Consider the following 15,884-nt stretch of genomic DNA (forward strand, 5'->3'; position numbering starts at 1 on the left):
TTGTTAAAACCTTGAAAAAAATCTGTGATGGAATAAATAAGAATCAAAGAGAAATCATGACAATATTTGATTGAATTGAAGATTGAGTATAGATCTAAAAGGTATGAATATTAAGTTTTAATACTAATACCTTGATCAAACCTTTGATCAAGGTTTTTTATGTATATCGTGTGTGTGTGTGTGTGTGTGTGTGTTTCACTAACCATTCTTTAAGGTCATGTGTAAGTGACACAGTCTACCCTTCAGCTCCAGCCCATTGCCTAACCAGCAAAATGGATTTCTCTAATCTAATGTGAAGGTAAGTGTCTTCCATGTTCACCATCCCTAAATTTTACTATGTAGTCCATTTATGTCACTTTGACCACAACCATTTTAATGCCTGTCGGGCACTAAGAACTGCCTAGCTTTTCCTGGGTGCTTTTAGCTGCAAGAGACAGATTCCCCGCCAAGAAAGCTAGGGAAAGCTACCAACTGGGACCTCCATATAATAACCTTGTAGAGCTTTGTGAAAACAAAAGACTTTCCTGTGAAGGTCCTTGTTTCTACTACAGGTTTAACAGACTGGTCTTTGTACCAGAGGTGGTATTCAGCAGGTTCTGATCAGTTCTGAAGAACCGGTAGCTGGCATTATGAGTAGTTAGGAGAACCGGTAAATACCACCTCTGACTGGCCCCACCCCCAACTATTCTCTGCTTCCCAAGTCATAGCTGATCAGGAGAAAATGGGGATTTTGCAGTAACCTTCCCCTGGAGTGGTGAGCGAATGGAGATTTTATAGTATCCTTCCCGTGCCATACCCACCAAGCATGCCAAGCTCACCAAGCTATGCCCACCAAGCCACGCCACACCCATCTAGCCACCCCCACAGAACCAGTAGTAAAAAATGTTGAATCCCACCACTGCTCTATATAGAGGTCTATCTGATCCTGTTAGAAGAAAACAATAGACCTCTCTAAAATGGTTCCACCACAAAACCGCGTTCGACTAAAGCACGCTCGACGAAACCGCATAGCTGACGTCATCAACAGAGCGACAACAGCGCGGAGACAGAAGCACGCTGTAAACGCTAAACCTAAAATTAACCCCTAAACCTAACCCCCCTAAACCTAATCCTAAACCTAACCCTAAACCTAACCCTTAACCTAACCCTAAACCTAACCCTAAACCTAACCCTTAACCTAACCCTAAACCTAATCCTAACCCTTAACCTAACCCTAAACCTAACCCTAACCCTTAACCTAACCCTAACCCTTGAACTAACCCTAAAGCTAACCCTAAACCTAACCCTTACCTTAAGTTGAATCGGCTTGCTTTCAAAGCGCTATTTAAAGTGCCCTTCTTTCTCCGCGCTCGCTGTTGTCGCCCTGTTGATGACGTCAGCGACGCAGTTTAATCGGGCGCGGCTTAGTCGAGCGCGGTTTTGTCGTGTCACACTCTAAAATGCCTTGCCTATCATCCTTATATAGAAACAAATCTCTAACAAACAGGTTGCTCTGCAGGGTACTTATATTAAACGACTATTGTTGTAGTCATTTGTTATCTATCAACAAGGGCATACAGTAGAATGATCCTGTTATTTTGTGTCAAGCTGCCACATTTTAAAATGGCCATAATGTCCAGAGCCCTTTTAAGGACAGTATCATTTGGTATGGACCACAATAGGACTAAGGGATAGATAAATGATTATAAAGTATATAATGTTTTAAATAAATAAATAGGTTTGCATGGATTGGCCCTAGGTTTTTGTTTTTACTTTTTTTAGAAAACATTTTATATTTCGATTTAATCTATTTTACAGTCTTTAAAATGATCTTATTGGGAGTCACACAGTGTTGTCTGAAAGATGGATAGCCATATGCATGTTTTAATTAATAGATAACTTGCAAAATCTAACAATGTTAGGTAAGAATAGTTGCAGTTAATATGCAGTTGTATTATAAATCTGCACATGTACCACATGTGGATCCAAATGTCATTGAGGATCAAGAGGCACATGCAGGCTGCAGAGACCCAGTTAAATCCACACCTTCAGGATATATTTGAGAAATAGGCCTTTGCGTGGGGAGCTGCTGAGGATACAGATGTGATCCCATATCTGGCCACTAGCTGTTGCCTGAAAATAGTTGCAAGTATAGAGAACTCCATTAGGCCCTATATAAAGGCAAAAAGGGTAAGAGATGCAGTGGCTCAGTGGCTAAGACGCTGAGCTTGTCGATCAGAAAGGTCGGCAGGTTGGCGGTTTGAATCCCTAGTGCTGCGTAACAGAGTGAGCTCCCATTACTTGTCCCAGCTTCTGCCAACCTAGCAGTTCAAAAGCATGTAAAAATACAAGTAGAAAAATACGGACCACTGTGGTGGGAAGATAACAGCATTCCGTGCACCTTCTGCATTTAGTCATGCCGGCCACATGACCACGGAGACGTCTTCGGACAGCGCTAGCTCTTCAACTTTGAAACGGATAATAAGGTAACATGACCTCCTGTTTAGGATATTTTGCATCACAAAAAATGTAAGGGCCATTCCCTCTCTAAAAGGAAAAGCATCATCACTTTTTAGTACAGATTTGAGCAATTGTAAAAATAGCACTGCTTTCTAATGGCATCATACTTGGGGCTACAAAATTCATCTGTTATGTTTTATTCATACATTAAAAATTATACCTTTGCAGATCTTTCCATAAACCTTCTCAATTTTTTTCTGAAATTTACAGCTTCTGACATGAAGGTTTTTTTTAGAGATTCACTGTTGGCTTTTCACTCATAAACCCCCAAATCTATTCAACGCAGATCTGGAGTGTCTGTCTGTCTGTCTGTCTGTCTGTCTCTCTGTCTCTCTCTCTCTCTCTCTCTCTCTCTCTCTCTCCTCTTTTTTGAAAACAGTATTTCTCATTAATTAACACATTTCCAATTGGTCTCCAACTTTCATTCCTTTTCTGTAGACAAAATAATAAACTTGATTTGACTTGGTTTGATTTTTAGACATCGTCTGTCTAAACATTGGTGTTAGTTTTAAGTTTGACCTCAAGCCAAATGAACAGCGATATATAGGCTGGAGGAAAATACAAACACGCTCACACATACTCACATATACAGAGAGCAAAATTAACCTTAATATTTTGGCTGGATATCGTTTCCAGTTCTGGCTGGAGTATTTTGGGGGGAGGAGAAGGGGGAATTGATGGTCCAAACTGCATATTTTTAAAAATTGTGGTTAATCTACCATATTACACTCAAACATATCATAATAGACTCATTTTTATTTGTATGGTTATTATTGCTCATGTGCCAATACCATACTTCTCTGTGGAATTACTTTCAGAAAGACTTACACAAAGTGAATTATCAATATTTCTTGAGAGCAGAAAAATGTACATATCTCATTTATCTCTGGTTTTCTAATAGATTAAACCTGCCATCCTGGACCAACGTTTGGGAAGGCAGGCTCTGCCTGTCACAAACCAGGACAAAGGGAGTGATGGAGGAGTAACACCTCCTTAAAAAAACCTTGGTCCAGCTGGCCTAGCTGGTAGCACCTCGTAAGGGTACAGGAGAAGACAGTCAATGGTTTTGAAGGCAGAAGAGGGCTTTACACCCCAACGGTAGATAAAGCAACAGAACCATCTTCAGGAGAAGGGAAACTCTGACTTCAAACCTCCACTGCCTTGTGGCTACATCCACTACTGGAAAAGGCTTCAGGAGTCAACCTCGAGGCAAAATCTGGAGCCGGAGACCCAGAAGCAGTTCGTCACTGTGTACAACCACATTCTGGTAATTCCTGTAACCAATCATATTGGCTCTGCCGTTCCATTGGACTATTTCAGCGACATGGGGGCGGGAATCTGCTGCTTGGGTAATAGTCTATCCTCCATATTAATCTACCCAGGCTTCGTGCTCTGGAGAGGACACTCCAGCTTTGACCTCTTCCCAGAGCACAATTTCATAGTCTTTTGAGACTGAAGGATGCCCATGCAATGGTAATAGATTACAACACACAACTCTAGCCAGGGTATTTGACTGCTTCAAATAGGTTGTCACTAATTATGGTGAAGTCCTTAGATCCACCTTTATCAACTTATTTTTATTAACAACTAGCTGTTAACCCGGTGTTGCCTAGGTATTTGTTTATCCCAAACCTGTATTAGACATTCACAAATGTCTGACCCAAACATAATTTTTTAATGTTGTATTTTCCCCCTTACCAGAGGTAGCCCCCTTGTGGAGTACTGTGAAGCCATTACCATGGCAATTCCACTTGCTATACAGTAGAAGCTATTTTAAGACACAACAGGCTGTATTTTAACAAAACATACACCCTGAGGGATGTTAGGGGTGTGTGACCCCCACAGTATTTATTTCCAAAGTGTAAGCCATCTGTGTACCAAGTTGGTTGAAATTGCTTGAGGCATTCTAGAGTTATGCTGGAACACACATACACACATGCACACACACATACACAGCCATATAGATAGATTCCATAACAGCTTTATTTTTACAGGTTATGGATTTTTTTTTCATTTTTCACACAGTTTCTGACTTTTGTATCATCCAGTTCACTTAGGATGGCAAGGAGTATCTGAGGAAGGACTACAGAAGAAGATCTTGAAAGTTCATCAGTTACTGTGTTGAAAGTCAGATCTGGAAGTAGCTGGTCCCAAGTGATGCCGGAGTCTGAAATGTAGAAGCAGCCCCAAATTGTCCTATGATTCATAGAGCATACCAACTAGCACACCAATTGCTGTATATTTAATAGTTCTCAGCTGTCGGAAACAGCCGCATACATTAATTTTTGCAATAATCTAACCAGGATATAATGAGAAAGGAAACAACATTGTCTTGGCTTTCTGTGTCACACCATGGAGTTTATTATCGCCTTCAAATCAAAGGCCCAATGTAATAATTTCAATAACAGCAATTCCATAGATCAGCTTGAAGGTTTTCTGAAGTTGTGATCTAGGTGGAAGCTATTCTATCAAAGCTTTTTCTTCCCCCTCTTCCTCTTCTCTTTCTCTCTTTTTCTCTGTTCTCTCTTCTTTCTCTTTTCTCCTTTCTCCTCCAACTGTGCATGAGATCATAAAAACAAAGAAACAATTATATATTTAACAACTATTCATTGATTGGATTATCCCCCCCCTTCCTTCCCCTCCTTTTCCTTAAATACTATACCAGTGATAGCTAATCTTTTTCTCCTTGCATGCTGAAACCACGTGTGCGTGCACGACAGCACACACACATGTGCCCACAGCCATAATGTAATGTGCCGCGCACACCTACACATGCATGTGTGACCCTTCCCACGCCCACGATGCATGCATGCTACCCCACGCTCCACGTGCGCATGCATGAGATACCCCCCGCACCTCATTTTGGGCCTAGAAGGCCTCCCTAAAGCCTCCTGGGACCAAAAACAGGCCATGGGGGATGCCGCACCCCCCCTGTACTCCTCCCACCCGTGTATGCACACACAAACCTGTGCATGTGCACACAAACCCATGCATGTGTGCGCCCCTGTCCTCCATGCATGGACGTGCATCTCCAGCATGCGTAGTGGAGACCCAAAAATCAGCTGGCCAGTGGGAGGCGCATGCACATATGTGGTGGAGCTGAGCTGGGTGACGGCTCGTGTGCCCGCAGAGAGGGCTCTATGTGCCACCTGTGGTTTGCCATCACGGTACTATACCTTTTAGTTTCGGAATACAGTCTCGGAATAGAGATAAATAAATAATAAAGAAGCTGTGGGGGAAAAGCCACCTGAGAAAACCAATGTTGGGCAAATTAGTACGGCTGAAGTTCAATTACCAATCTCCCAAGGTGGGTTGGGCTTTAAAGATTAAACGCCTCTCATAAATCTTTTTTGCACAGACCTCAGAATGTTTCCCAAAGAATCCTGGGAATTACAGTTTCCTAAGTATGCAAAAGATCCTCTGGTGGGAATCTTTTAACTACCAAGAGCCAGAGTCCCCTAAGGGAAGAAATTACCTATCTGTGCAGCAGCCACGTTGAAAGGTTAATTGCATGTACGTTCAAATCTGGCACTCTGAGGAAAATCTGCAGTTCCCTCATGTGACCATATGTTTATCAATCATCAGCCTCTATTACTGGGGTCCCTGAGCACAAAAAATACACAAACCTGGGTAGCATGGAACGCTACCATGTGAATCAGCTTTCGGTTCCACCAGAAAATTCCGGGTAATGTATAAAAATTACCTTTTAAATCAGACAGAAGGGCTTCTTAATAGATTGCTGTTCAGAGTAACTCTCATCTATATAAGCTGAGCATATGGTAATAGGAGGTACTAACTATAATTACTAAGGAAACAGAACTGCCAGCTTTCTTTTAAACAGAAGAAATTGGGAGTGGGGGGGGGAGAACAATATGTCATCCTTAAACTGAACAACCAATCATATTGAAAAGTGTCAGAAAAAGGAGTTCAGTGAATATAAAATATAATTTGTTGCACTTTCCCCAGGGTGCCAGGAAACAACATTAGAAACCTGCAAAATGGTTTCGTTTAAAATGTAGGGGACCCAATTTAAACTGAATTTGATAGAACAGAGAAGTAAATATCAGAGCGCTTATGGGCAAAGCGTCCTTCTAAATCATATTTTAACTGCAAAATTGTAAACAGCTTCCCTCCCAATAATGGTTTCCAAAATGACTGAGCGGGGAAACTGCTTTTCACTCCATCATGCAGTGTCAAATCTAACCATAAAAGTAAGTTTTTTTATTATTTTATAACAGCTAAGTTTTCTTTTGCAAATGCCAGGGATTCCTTCTTTTCCTCATTACTCTCCAGTTCTTCTCAATTATTAAAACTATCTGTGCTTTTATTCCAAGCTAGCAACATTAGTGTATGCCGTTTAAATCCATTTCTCATTCACTCTGTATCTCTCTGTTTTTCTGTCTGTACCACCCTTCTGTATGTGAAGCTGCTCCCTTCCCTGCATTAAAAAGAAGGAAAAAGGTGATTGGGTTGCTGGTTTTGTGTAAAAAAAAAAAGACAAGGTTTTTTTTTTCCCCAAATGACAGAATCTGGGGGGGGGGGGGGAATTATCGTGGCATAAATGTACACATAATTCCAGAAATCTGTTAGTGCCTGTCTGAAAATATTTCTTGATTCAAAAATTATGTGCAAAATGCATATCTCTGGGGTCATTACTACCAAACTAATATGCATTCAGAAACAATTATAGGAGGGGAAATGCATCTTAATACTATGAATGCAGTGGTGAAATTCAAAAAAATTTACTAGCAGTTCTATGGACGTGGCTTGCTAGGCATGGCAGCGGAAGGATTCTGCAAAATCTCCATTCCCACCCCACCAGAGTGGTATTTGCCGGTTCTCCGAACTACTCAAAATCTCTGCTACGGGTTCTCCAGAACCTGTCAGAACCTGCTGAATTTCACCTGTGTATGAATGTGTTTTTCAAGAAAGTTACATATGATAATGCCAGAGGAATAGTTTTTTTAAAAAATAAAAGTTTGCAGAGACTTTGAATGCTTGTCATGTATCAGATCAAGACTGAATCCAGAATGCTTGATGATGAGAATTAGGTTTCATACATTTCAATGAGGAGGTTGGTTACAGCAAGTTCTTAACCTTTTCGAGGGTCACAGACCCTTTGAGAATCTGTTGAAAGGTACTGGAAAATATGCCACGGTACACTTGCTTGGAGAGAAGCAGTTTCTTAATATCATAATTTGATATTTTTAAAAAAATATTTGTTTTACAAAGACCATTTTCAAAGAAACAAAGGTCACTTAGACTTGTTTTACAAAGGGCATTTTTAAAGTAACACAAGTGAATTGCGGAGGAAAATATACATTTTTTTTTCCTGACAGTTAATGTATCCCCAAAATTATCCATGGACATTTCAAGCAAAAAAACCTGTTAGAGGAGAATTCAAGACAACCCTATGGAATTCTCTCTCTCATTAGAGATTATTATTGCCTAGATTTTATTTTCCCTGCTCTACTTGCTGGAGAGATTCAACCTAGAAATAAGGAGAAATTTTCTGACAGGGAGAGCAATCCACGGAGGGAACAGAAGTTGCCTTCAGAAGTTGTGGGAGCTTGGGGGGGGGGGGGTGTTGGACTAGATGACGTGCAGTACAAGGTCCCTTCCAAATCTGATAATCTAATTTAATCAAGTATTTCAGGTAATACATTTATTCAAAGTATTGTTTACATTACATATTTACATTCCTCCAGTGGCAGGTTCCTACTGGTTCGGCTGAACCAGTAATGGTATGGTGGCCTGGGTGGCTGGAACTGGCAGCGATTCAGGCCTGCCATGCCCGCGAACCGGTTCTCTGTCTCTTCTGCCATTGTCGGCATCTTTCTGTGCATGTGCAGAACAGCAATGTGTGTCAGTCGTGCATGTGAGTGAAGCGAGCAGCGGGCGCGCAAAATGTTCTCACAGCGAAACGGTAGTAAACTGATTAAGAACCCACCACTGTATTCCTCCCTTTTTGCCATAATATGTCCCAACTGTGTATTCAATTGTATACTAAAATATGCTATGGTGGAATCTGGTGCAGAGTTGCAAGAGGGAGGGGTCATTCCTAAGGAGCTAAGAAGGAAATCAGACTTGAATCCTTGATATGCAGGAAGTGGGCCAGAATGAACCATCCCTAACAGTTCACAGGGTATATCTGAGATGCCTGACTCCTGTCCATAGATAAGTATCAATAAAGAGACCACTGTGAGTAATTTCTTGGGTTATTCTTGATTCCTAATCTTGCCAAAAAAAACCTCCCTCCTGAAACTTTGCACCAGATTCCGCCTCATATGCCACAGAGATGGTATTCAGCAGGTTCTGACCAGTTCTGGAGAACCGGTAGCCGAAATTTTGAGTAGTTTGGAGAATCGGCAAATACCACTTCTGACTGGCCCTGCCCCCATCTATTCTCTGTCTCCCAAACCCCAGCTGATTAGGAGGGAATGGTGATTTTGCTGTAACCTTCCTCTGGAGTGGGAAGGAATTAGGATTTTACAGTATCCTTCCCACCAAGCCTTGCTATGCCCACCAAACCACGCCCACAGAACCTGTAGTAAAAAAAAATTGAATTCCACCACTGATATGCCAGTGTAATACTAATGCCAGTTCTATAAAAGAGAAATGTAAACCATCTTTAAATATCACAAACTAGCAAAGCCCCCTTCACTACCATCTACCACTCTTCTAGTGCCCAAAATTTCTGTTGCTTTGTGAGGCCGTTGTTAAGTGAATTTTGCCCTCTTTTATGACCTTTCTTGCCCTATTTGCTAAAGGAATCACTGCAGATGTTTAGTTAGTAACACAGTTATTAAATGAAACTGGCTTTCCCATGGAATTTGTTAGAAGACTGAAAAAGCCGTCATAAATATGAGTCAGCTGCTAATTGTCTGAATTTTGATCGCATGATCATAGGGATGCTGCAACAGTCGAAAATGTGAAAAACAATCATAAGTCACTTTTTCCAGTGCCGCTGTAACTTTGACGGGTCACTAAATGAACAGTTGTAAGTCAAGGACTGCCTGTACTTTATTCCTCTCTCCTGGCAAGAGAAGATCAGGCAGCCCGTACAGAGCTGGAAGAAAGCTTTTGCCTTAACCACAGCAGCATCCATTAGAGGAGTGATCAGCCACCGTATAAGGAACAATGTTAGGGTGAATGGTGGGAGAAATTATTCTCCGAACATCCAGTAGCTAAGAATCAAATCTCTTAATGGCTTGTTCCTTCCGTTGCAAACAGACAAATAGGCAAGTAAGCCGTTTGGAAAACATTGCTCGCAAAATAACAATACCAAAGGAATTTTCTCTGGCCTTCACACTAGGGATGTACAGCATACCATCCTGCTCCAGGCGCTCTCACTTTTAAATGTTGCACATAGAGTGCATATATCCATAGTTTGGACAAATAAAAGATAAGAGAGACAGCACTTAGCAATAACACTTAGACTTATACACCTTTTCACAATGCTTTCCAGCCCTCTCTAAGCAGTTTACAGAATCAGCCTTTTGCCCCCAACAATCTGGGTCCTCATTTTACCCACCTCAGAAGGATGGAAGGCTGAGTCAACTTGAGCCTGGTGGGATTTGAACTGCTAAATTGCAGGCAAACAATAGTCAACAGAAGTGGCCTGCAGTACAGCACTCTAACCACTGCGCCATCAAGATATCCATGGTCCATCCTGCAGAGCATTCACAAAAATGGCTTCCAACAATCCCAATCCTTCCCAATTTCTCAGTCTCATAGACAAGATCCTTTTTTTGTTTGGTTTGGGTTTCTTTTAAATCAAAGAGCCCCCAAATTATATGATGATCCTGGAATTTAAAAAAAAAACTTAAATGTCTTAAATCTGCAGAGCCAAGTCAGTAGCAATGGAAATGTTTGTAGGATGCTTATTTTGTGGCACTTTTAAACATTTTGAACCACACAATGATACAGATTTCCATGTCCACCTAAGTCTACATTTGTTGACATCACTTTAAGAAGTTCCCTTGACATGAATTTTCAAGATAGAAAAATCCTTGACTTCAAAGTGCAAACACAATACTGTGACATGCTTTAGAAAGAACTCTTCACAGCTTTGTGTAAGGCAATAGCTCATGACATCATTCATCCCTAGATACAGTAATTTTCCATTATCACAGCACAGGAATAGAAATTATAGCCTTGTTTTCTTTCAAGGTTGAACATATTTCTTAGGATTTATTATTTTAAAATAGCAGCAGCAGAATAGGTCATTCTAATAATAATGATTGCAGTGCTAACAGTGACGAAGGAGGTGATTCGTCCGGTTTAAATTTTTTTCTTTAAATACTTTTAGAAGTGGAATCTTTTTTTTTAAGGATGGTGGAGAGCAAGACTGCAGGTCAAGACCTCTGTCAGCCCTTATTTCAGTTGCTCATCCGCCATCAGCAAACCATGCACATCCCTCTTTCTTTTCAAATCAGCTTTTTCCCTAGCGTTTTGCATCACCATGGTTCAAAGGGTCCATCCATGTCTTGCAGCAAAAGATGTGCTGCAAAACTAGGCCATGCTCTCTACCTGTCTCATATAAATCAATCTAAGGATAACCCAAAGGAGAAGAAGGGGCTTGTAGAACCTTTGATAAGATGGAAATTGCTCTAAAAGCATCCCAGAGATTCACAAACTACCTGAGATAACACTCCTCGGGCCAATGGCACGCAGCTATCCAATATCTATCATGAGATTGTTAATGGAAGCCACTCTTAGGGCTGGAGGACAATTTCTCCATCATTTGGCTTGAATGGAAGTGGGAGGCAGGCAGCACAGGGTTTCGAATCAAGATCCATATCTGGAAGAAAATGACATATGCATTCAAGAAAAGCCGTATTTGTAGCTGTAAAGCCAAAGCAAACCGGCAGAAATTGCTTAAAGCCTTCCCCAATATTCATCTCCTCATGGTATTCAAGGTCAGGGAAAGGTAAGAGTGATGGGGAACAGGGACTTGAGGAAGCACAAAAACAATATTCTACAAAACGGTGTTTCACTTCAAATTAGGCACGGGAAACTAGTTTTTATATCATTTAGCTATACCATTAAAGAGAATAGCAATAGCAATTAAACTTATATACTGCTTTATAGTGCTTTACAGCCCTCTCTGAGCGGTTTACAACCTTCAGCCGGTGGGACTTGAACTGCTGAACTGCAGCTAGCAGTCAGCTGAAATAGCCTGCAATACTGCACTCTAACCACTGCACCACCTTGGCTCTTATATGTGTTTCACTAGTGGAACTCTTAGATATGGGTTTCCGTTGTGGTTGCAGGACACACAATGAATCTCAAGAATTGGCTGTAACTTCAATTCATGAAATACACACATTTCTTAGATTTATACCCCATCTTTCCTCCAGAAGGCCACATATATAATACTTCTTCCAAATTTTCACCAGAATATAAGCTGACCCGATAAGCCAAAAGGAAAGATCACAGTGTGAAATCGCCCACTGAGGTTTCCATGACTGATGATGCACTTGGTGGAGTTTGACATATTGGATCAGATCCCTAGCTAGGGTCATCCAATAGGATGACACATTGTGAAAGATGGGTTTCTGTAAGGCAGGGGTGTCAAACCAGCAGCGTCATCACATGACATATCATGACTTTCTTCCCCTTTGCTAAACTGGTGGGTGGGGACACATGGCCAGCACGTGATTTATCCGGCCCATGGGCTACAGTTTGACACCCTTGCTGTAAGGAAACCAAGGGCAAATCTACAAAATTCCAAAACTGGTTCAGGGGCTAGCATCCTGGATACCAAACTCAAATGGCAAACCATATGCCAAAATAGCAGGACAAACATGTGAGGAGAATTTTGTGGAGAATCCAAAGGGAGACATCCCTCAAGAACCAAGTTACATAACAGGACAATGACATCGCCCTCCTCCTTTACATCAAAGGCACCACAGAAAAAATCAGCACAATTCTCCACAAGCACAATATCAAGACAGCCTTCAGCACTGACCAAAAAATAGCCAACATCTTAAGAAACCCCAAAGTCAAAATTCAGCAAGAAAACCAAGGACTCTACGAAATACCATGCAAAATCTGCCCTGCCACATACATTGGACAAACTAATAGGAGAATAAATGCATGCATCACAGAACACAAGAACGCAGTCAGAAAAAAAGAAAAAACTTCCTCCCTTTCCAGCACCTTAAAGCAACAGGATATGAAATTGATTTTGAAGGAACCAAATTAATCTCCAAAACAGAACACTTCAACAAGAGAATAATTATGGAAGCCATCGAAATAGAGAAACACCCCCACAACATGAATAAACGTGACGATACCTCCCACCTACCAGACATCTGGAAACCAGCCCTAGTCAACAAACAAACCCCACCCACCACCCAGGTCATTACAACACAAAAGAACAACGGACACACAACCAGCACCTCAGCCACCCAGGATGATACAAAACAGCCGGCCAATCTACAAACATCAACTACATCTACCAATCAGGATGCAACTACATAGCCAATCAACCCACTTACAGCAACAAAGCCAGCACTCCACACACACACACCAAGATTTATAGAAAGACGGCATCTCCAACCACGCTTTACTTGCACAAACATGAAGCCGAAAACACCAGCCTGAAGATGGCGAGTGAGACGTCGCCAAAACATTGCCCTGACAATCTCAATCTTACACGAGAAAAGACCCGAATATAACAAGACCAGCATGCGCGCACGCGCGTGCACACACACACACACACACACACTGTCAGGGCAGCCTCCCTCAGTAACCAAGAAAGAAACTCAACTCCATTTTGCAGAATTAAGAGTACTTTTACTGGTTATGAGTAGATAGCAATTAAGCAAAGCAAGATCTGAGGCAAAAGCGTGCGTAATCATAGCTATGAATATGTGACTCAACCCCCTTCCCCTGGTAACCCCATTCCATAGTCCAATCCGCACAACCCTCAGGTGTCATGTGGGTTTCATCTTCAAAAAGCAGCATCAGGTTGGTATGCCAGACAGTTGGCCTTGGCGGCAAATCCACTATCTGCAGCATGTGTGGTAGATGGTGAGAACAAACTCCCTTTTTACTCCTGTACTGAAAGCTTCCCCTCCCAAATACCATGCCACCCCCTCCCCACACACACGCACATATATAACACATTAATAGACTCTTGCAAGTCTCCCACCTCCCCTTTACAGCTCAAGAAACCTTCTGAAACATTTCATACTCCTCTTATCTTATTCTTGCCCTGCCCATGGCTGTCTCTTCCTGTCTCCCAAGGTCATCCTCACATAGCATTACATCATGCTACCAGCAGCCTGAGAAGGTACTACGTCGTGAAATCCCCCATAAGGAGACATTTACTTTCAAGCAAGCATGCCTACAACCCACACATGCCATATGTTTGCCTTTTAATGGATATACTTGAGTAAAACTTGGCGGGATTCTATTTATAAGTTTGCTCGAGACCAAAAGTTAGAACATTTCCATCTACCACTTACAGTTTACAGTGTCTTCATCTGATCTGCTAAGCAATTACTTTTAGTATTTCAAATGCTGAACATGTTACCTAATGAAAATGAAAGCAGCGCAATTCATGCATACAAAATTTTTGTAGTCTAGACCAGGGGTGGGTTGCTACCAGCATTACTGCAGGTTCGGCACACCTCTACTCCAAACCCTCTGGAATTAGTGCAAAAACAAGGCCTTCTCACAGAGCCTCTGAGGCACCTGAAAATCGCACAAGCATTCTAGCAGTTTTTTGAGGTCCCAGAAGCCCCAGGAGAAGAGGACCCTCTTCTGTGACTTCCAGAGGGTCTAGAGAAGAGGCCCAAAGAGGCCGCTTTTGTCCACAATGGGAGAGCTGACCTGTCAGCAGAATCAAAGTACCATATTTTTCGGATTATAAGATGCACCTGACTATTAGACAGACATAAATTTAGAAGATGAAAACAACGAAAAGGTTTTTGGCTTCCGTGCACCACATTTTCAGCCCCCTGGCTTTTCAGGCCTTTCTCGCCTTTTTTAATCCATTTTCAAGGCTTTTTTTGGCCCATTTTTCTTTCCAAAAAACAGGCTGAGAAAAGCTTCAAAAACAGGTCGAAAAAAGCCTCGAAAATGGGCCAAAAATGGTTGAAAATGAGCTGAAAAAAGGGCTGAAAATGGGCTGAAAAAAGGGCTGAAAAAAGACCCCAAAATGGGGCATGCAGGGTTCAAAAAATGGTCGGCTTCAGCAATATTCGGTCTATAAGACGCACAGACATTTTCACTCCCTTTTGGGAGACAAAAAGGTCTCTCTTATAGTCTAGAAAATACCGGCAGGCCTTTTCTGAATTAATGAGGCCCCAATCCCAAAAGTTCACCATGACTGCACTAGTATCTGCTTTGCACTGATACAGAGAAATGGGCTATCTGCCCATCCTATCTGCCAAGACTTCAGATGCAAAATCCCTGAAGAAAGAAAAACAGGGAAGATTTGTTACAGAAAGCTCTTCCTGCCATCCAGCAGCTTATTACTACCAAATGACCAGTGGGGACAACCCTAGAAATGTATTGATTTAACAATAATATTTATTTTACTTATATATTTATAACTAAATATAAACAAATACTAAATATGACTTTGAAGTAGAATGTCTCTTGTTTGTAACCTTGTGAGACTGGCTGCAAGTGGACATTTGAAAAAAAATGAGTCTTTGTAAATCATTCACTAGTTGGAAGGTACAGCTTTCTCATTTCTTATGTTTACTTTTTAGGGAAGCTTGGAAAAGGTCCAAATATTTAAAATTGGATTTAAACTTGGGTGGAAAAGCACTCTGCTAAGTGAATATGACACATTATATAAACCAGATGCAGCTTGAATCACTTCAGACAAGTTGAGAGCAACTTGTTATCTAAAGAAGTTATCTAAAGAAGAAATCACAGTAAGAATTTGTGAGGATGAGTTAATATAAAAAGAAAGTCCATTGTTAATTTTTCAATGGCAAGAGATGTATTCATGTGTCTCTTATGACTAGACAATAGGTGAAATCAACACAAAGTGTTCTTTTGAAGCTGTGTTCAAACATTGGGCCCTGCAGTATTCCTAGTGTTTCTCCTCCTGCATAAAATGGGTAAAGTTCATTTACAGATGTTATTTAATTGACAGATGTACCAGCCCCAATTGCCTGTCACTGAGGATGAGCTATAGAAAATGACAGATTAAAAATGAGAAGGTTTCGTTTTAACTCATGGCAAGGATAAATATATACTGAGTCAATCGACTTTATTTTTCATGCTATCCATGCTATATTACTTGTAGAATAAAAGACAGATTGCATTGTTGATAGTGTTTTTTTTACTCCACAGTGATCAGAAAAGCAATCCTTTGATACTATATTAGCTACAGACTTAGCCAAGCTTAGAGTAAA

This window comes from Thamnophis elegans, chromosome 1, assembly GCF_009769535.1.
Source record: "Thamnophis elegans isolate rThaEle1 chromosome 1, rThaEle1.pri, whole genome shotgun sequence".
Classification (NCBI taxonomy): domain Eukaryota; kingdom Metazoa; phylum Chordata; class Lepidosauria; order Squamata; family Colubridae; genus Thamnophis; species Thamnophis elegans.